At 34.1% G+C, this 6368-nt stretch overlaps 1 non-coding gene across 1 annotated transcript; it reads right to left on the bottom strand.

The window, feature by feature from the left end:
• Positions 1 to 2757: 2757 nt before the first annotated feature.
• Positions 2758 to 2864, bottom strand: LOC134374193 (U6 spliceosomal RNA). Its single transcript, XR_010023066.1, has one exon. It is a non-coding gene; the product is annotated as a U6 spliceosomal RNA (small nuclear RNA).
• Positions 2865 to 6368: the final 3504 nt, after the last annotated feature.

The raw sequence follows: 6368 nt of genomic DNA on the forward strand, positions 1-6368 counted from the left end.
ATGAATTACACAAGCCCAACTAGTCAAAGGATTTCTCTCTGTTCAGCCTGTTTTGAAAGAATGAAATATACAAAGCACGACACTTCTAGGATAGCAATTTCAAGGTCTTTGCTGACTATATCACGTCTTTTTCTTATCTAAAAAGTTTGTCCTACCTGTGCAGATGTAAAATGATAATTGAAGGGACGTGATATAATATTATTTAGGTTTCACTTTATAAACATATAAGCAGCATTTTTAAATTAAATTGTTTCATCTCCTTACGATCACCAATAAAATCACTCAAAAATTATAATTTGGACCAATAGTTAAATAAATAAAGGAGAAAAGCCCATAAACCTTACATGACTTTGATGATCATAACCACTGATTCTAGAAAATTAGTCTGAATTTTTGGATCTACCAAAAAAGCTCACAGCTCCCACAGGAATCAAATACAAACACACACACACACACACACACACACACACACACAGCTCCCACAGGAATCAAATACAACACACACACACACACACACACACACACACACACACACACACACACACACACACACACACACACACACACACCACATACCGTACACCAAAAGCAAGCAAACAAACCCAATTAGTCATTACCTCTGCCTTATCAAAAAACAAAACCATGCCCATTGCTTTACAATTAGTTTATCTGCATAAATCATCACTGTCATGTCTGAAGTTCCTCCCAATTAAACTTTTATTCTGCGATTGCTATCTACATAAATTCTCCTTTAATTTCTGAAATTTGAAGGTCAAAATTGTCACCAAGTATGGGTGTTGTGTTGGGGAGAACCTGTGTGACATGATGCTTAATAATATGTCTCTCCTAATGGTGGCATGCAATACTGTATTTTTGTTAGTTTTTTACAATCTCGGCTTTTCTTTTCTTTACACTGGTAGAACAACTAGAATCAAGACTTGTGTTTTATAGAATACAGCTGATTCATGGGCTGTAATATTTCTGAACAATTATAATGAATGAATAAGTAAGTCTGTAAAGAACCAAGTATTCCATTTTGACATTAAACTATTTATTCCATTATTTAGCAAATTTTAACAAATGCCTATGAATATCTTGCCCATGGAGCAAGATTCTAGAGATACAAAGAAAATAAGATGTAATTTTTACTTTAAAGAGATAAAAAATTAATTTAAATTTGGTTAATCCTACAATATTTACTTTAATATGATATTGGAAGCAAAGACCAATGGATATTACCCATAAACAGTCTCATATTGAGAATTTTTGCAAAGTTTTACAGATCATACACAATACTATGAATATTTTGTGGTAGAGCCCTTTAGAATTCTCTACTACACCCAAGTATCATCACTATTATCTAAATGCAAAAAGGCTTTATAAAATTCAGACTTAGTCTAGCTTTGTTGAATGTCAGTTAGGTAAACTATTGAAATTTTCATATACATTTAAAGCAAAATGAATAGCAATATAAATGTTAATAGTTTTTTTCCCCCTATTTACTCCTAATGTAATAGTTCTTAATAGCTCATGTTTCAAATGACTAAAACTATTGTGGTTTAACTTAGATTCATTTTACAGGCAAGTAATAAAATTGATTAAAATCAAGTGATTATATGTATGAGGTTTTGAAAATTTCATGGAAAAATAGAAGTTAAAGGTAAAACGGGAATACAAATCTTCCCATGAACTGCTTGAAGACCCCTCATATACACAACAATGACAGGAAAGAGAGTGGCTTTGCAGTATGGGGAGAAAGAACTACTTCTTTACATGACTCTATCATGATTAGAGAAGAGCTTTTGGCCTTTCTTTATTACTGAGTCATCCACAAGGGTACATACAAAAATTGTCCTAACTAATGTAAACTCCTTAATGGGAAATTTGGGCTGTATATCGCTTTGTGCACTGGGCACCAGTAAAATCTTGACTCATGTTTTTCTGTTAACTTGACTTTTAATTAGGAAAGTTAGATCAACCAGTTGAGGTCTGAAAACCTCACTGCAGTACAGAAAGCTAAGTTACTTTTTAGGGTCACGATGTTATGATAAGTTCATAAAGGTCAATTTTAGAGGAAAGGGGAAATTCAGAACATACATCAAAATTTAAAAACAGAGGAAAAAAAATTGCATAGATACATAGAGTCAGAAAACAACTGAAAGATCACTATGGTTGCTAATATTTACAGCTCACATGACAACTCTAAGAAGTTCTATAACTTGTTAGCTTCACAAAGAGAGTTATGGACAAAGGCAGAATAAGACCGCAAGTTTTTTAGTTCCTAGTTCAGAGTTCTTTCCAATTTTAGAGGCTTTTAAAGGTATCTGCTGTTGCTTTACATAACAGTGCTCCTTCCATTCCTAAAATTGATTGCGGAATAAGCTTCCTCCCCTGGTACATCTCAAGAAGAGAGTTTTTAAATCATACACAAATTGCATTCACACAAGTAGAGCCCCTGCTTCAAGGAACAATATTCAGGGGAGGGGATACGTACACCAAGGCAAATAAATATTCACGATATTATATAATAGGTTAAATATTTTGGTACTGATAGTATGGTAAAGAAAAATAAATTTTAATATATGTAAATAAAGGAAACTCTGTTCTTTAAATCCATCAAGTATTCCATTAAATGTTCTTAACTTGTCACTTGTGAAATGAATTGTTTGCCACTTCAATTCTACCAGTCCTCAATTCTCTTCTCTTTTCCCTCTCCATATTCTTTTTTGTACAATCTTATTAATTTCTTTTGTTTTTGTAAATATGGAACACTTCAAAAATTTACGTGTCATCCTTGCACGCCAGCCATGCTCATCTTCTCTGTATAATTCCAATTTGAGTATATGTGCTGGAAAAGCAAGCACACAATCATCAATTTCTATTGGCTTCAATGATCAACATTTGATTTCAATTCTTTTACATGTAAATTTCCATCCCGCATTTTTTCTTTCATGTTCCAGACACAACTGTGTTGTACTCTTCAGTGCAGAATACCTGCAACACCTCAGGTTGAGCATGTTAACAGTTGAGCTCATCATCAACTGCATCCAAAGCTTCCCCCTTCCCTGCACCACCTTGCTCTTCACATCTATTCACTAAGGCATATAAATTTCAGTCCTCAATAGTTCACAAATTTCTTCCCCACTCTTCATTTCCACCAGCCCTTCATGACTCCTACCTAATTTCTGAATTTTCTTCCCGTTTTAGAGCTATAAAATAACTTGTCATTTATTTGTTACATTTCTACTATCTGCGTTACACAAATGAAGATAAGAAGCAAGACATATGCCTCTTACTCCTGCAAAAAAGGGCACAATAGTTGTCACAAAGTTTGTGTTCTAAATTTGTGTTTATTACACATAGGAATGCCTTTTAGAGAACAAGTTGCTTTAGTGTTAGATATCTGTCATTAACACAGTTCAGACACGTTTGCTTCTTTTTGATCCCATAAGAGGTAGATTAGCAGAAAATTATGGCACTGGTTGGTAGCAATATGTAAATATCCATATGATATTTACTCAATGCATAATGTTATATAAAATCACATAACATAGGATATATATTAAATACTAAACTGAAATATATGAAGGTAAAACATGACAAATTAATTCAAGGGGAAAACAGAAAAAAACCTGTAGAAAATAAAAATAAAAATTCAAAACACACAGCAGTCTGGAGCAGGTTAAAAGAGGGACAAAGAACGGCTGACATCTGTAGCTCCAGAAGAGCAGTGCCATATTACTTTAGAGAATAATGTGATAATGGATATTCACACTTGCAAACTTAAGGCTTCATGAAAAGTTCAAATTGTAAAGAAAACAAGGCCATATATTCAAGAAAGATCTCTGCTTTTCACTGTGACATTTTGTATTCTCCATATAGAAAATTCGCCAATGTGAAAGATTGCATTTGAGGACAATGATGGAAAAATGAGGTACTACTGTATGAATCAATACTATTATAATGATGGCAAGATTCTGATACTCCATCCAACTAGCCAAAAATAGCTGAGTTGCTTCTGATCTTTTTTCTATTTTGGCCAGTTTTAATAATGAATATTAGCTTAGGCACTAATTGAAAGACAAATAGGTACCATAGATTATTATTTCAAAGTGGCTAAATCTTGAAAGTCTTTATTAAATTTAATTTAATTCAAACAAAAATTAATTGAAATTAAATGATGAAGATCTTCAGAATAATAAGCAGAAACCTGCTGAGGATGAAAGAACTTGTCGTTTACTGTTTCCCCAACCTCTAAATGTTTTCCCCCATGTGACAACAAGCCTTTGAATTACTTGAGTCAATCAAGCAATTCTTGGAGGGAAAGAAGGACAGGACAAAAGGTTATTAGAAATCCAAACTGTGGGATAATTATGGCTGGGACAAGTAATCTAAGCCCTATCCATAAATCACTCAAAATCCAATCTGGAGGTTCCTTATCATTCACGAATCCACAAATAAAACACAGTAAACATTGGTTCTTAAAGACATGTCTAAATGTTCACTGAAATCTCTCCTTGTCTTTGGTCTAACAGCTAGATTACATTTTCAGGATCCTTTAAGGTTAGAAGTATTCATATGACCAAGTTTTCTTTTTGTCAGATCCTTGCCTGGCCTTTAAAGCCCTCCATAGCTGCTTCTTCATGTCCTTTTCCTTGCTCTAGAAACACAGACCATGGCCAGGCCCTACCTGGTTGATGACCAAGCTCTAAGACCAAGGTACCTGGTCTGTACTTCATCACAGGAGGGAGAGTTATTCTGCAGACATGAACATCAGTCTATAACTCTTACATGAGGGAAAATAACTATTGTTGGTAAACTACTGACATTTCGGTGTCTATGTGTTATCACTACCTAGATTACCCTAACTAATGCAAGTGGTTAAATAAAAAGTTTGGAGTTACATAAACGTGGCTTTTCTTCTGGACTCCCAACTTATTAAATGCATGGCTTTGGGCAAGTCTCTCAAACTTTGACATCCTCTATTGCCTCATTTTTAAAATAGGGAAAATAATACCCCGTACCCACCTCAGAATGTCACTGTGTATTTTAAGCGAGATAATATAAAATAAAATATTTAGCACAGTGCCTAACAAAGCACTTAATAAATGATAACTATTATAATTAGTTTGGTAATTAAGCACTGAATTAAATATTCTGATACAAAAATATTTTCTATTCAAGAAAGAGAAAATAAATATATGAATAGCTTTTTAGAAAACAATTTCCTTCAAATTACATATATAAGTTCAGACCGTCACCTCAAGATAACCTAAATAGCAATTCAATTTTCTATGTCATCAAACTACATAAGCAAGGGGGTCCTTACAAGCTGATAGTTTTAAATATTTTTAAATTCAAAGATCAAATGTCTTCTAGACTCGTTACAGGAAGAGAGTAGGATAATCTTTACAGGTTACCTCACACACCAATGCACACACTCCTACACACACATATAAACACACGTACACACAATCTCTTCAAGTAAGATCCTTCCAAAATGGCACCGACGATCTACCACTTGCACGTGACATGTACTTTATTTAATGAAGGTAAAATAACTCAAGAGATAAAAGAAGACAACTACCTAATTGTTCTTGCAAAGGGAATCTGTATAAACTATTTGAGGTTTATGAGGGTGAAGTTTTAGTTCCCATTACTTGTGTTCCGTTTGCCCATAGATGAACTTACAAAAAAGGAAATATGTAAACTATTAAAGACAAAATGTCATCTTATATCAAACTCACATTGACGATACTTTAAAGTAACTATTTCCATATAGGAGAATGTCAACATTATAATTTCATCACTGACAGATCTCAAGTACACAGGAATTAGATTCAATACCAGTATATGAGAAGAGTGAAATTAAGAAGACCTTTCCCCTCTTCTTTATACCTTTTAGTAACATGCCTTTGTCTGCATCCTTCTTTAGTTTTACTAGTGCTATTTCCAATGCCAAGATTTTTATCCCATCCACCCACCTCCCCCTGCCCCCACCCTTTTGCCTTTTCTTTCTTGGCCATTGTTCCTCTGAACTACAAGACCATCTGTTCACTTGGCAGATGCACGTCAGTCCTGTAATTGTTGTCATTCTTAGCATAGTGCAAACCCTGCACAATCCAGAGGACGAGAAGTACTACATTCATGAGTTAGCCAAATGTATATTGTTGTCGAAATTACTTGTCAAAACGTCAAAGGGAACAATATTTGATTTTCAAAGCACAGCAGACATCTATCTAGATTACAATATGAGGGCTCTATTATGTTGTTACTTATGCAATGCATCATTTGGATTTTGACTAAAGTAAATGGCCTGAGCTCTTGCAGGCTTTGATTTCTATTGTGTAAAACGAGGATAGGAGTTA

Source organism: Cynocephalus volans, chromosome 3 (genome assembly GCF_027409185.1).
Source record: "Cynocephalus volans isolate mCynVol1 chromosome 3, mCynVol1.pri, whole genome shotgun sequence".
NCBI lineage: Eukaryota > Metazoa > Chordata > Mammalia > Dermoptera > Cynocephalidae > Cynocephalus > Cynocephalus volans.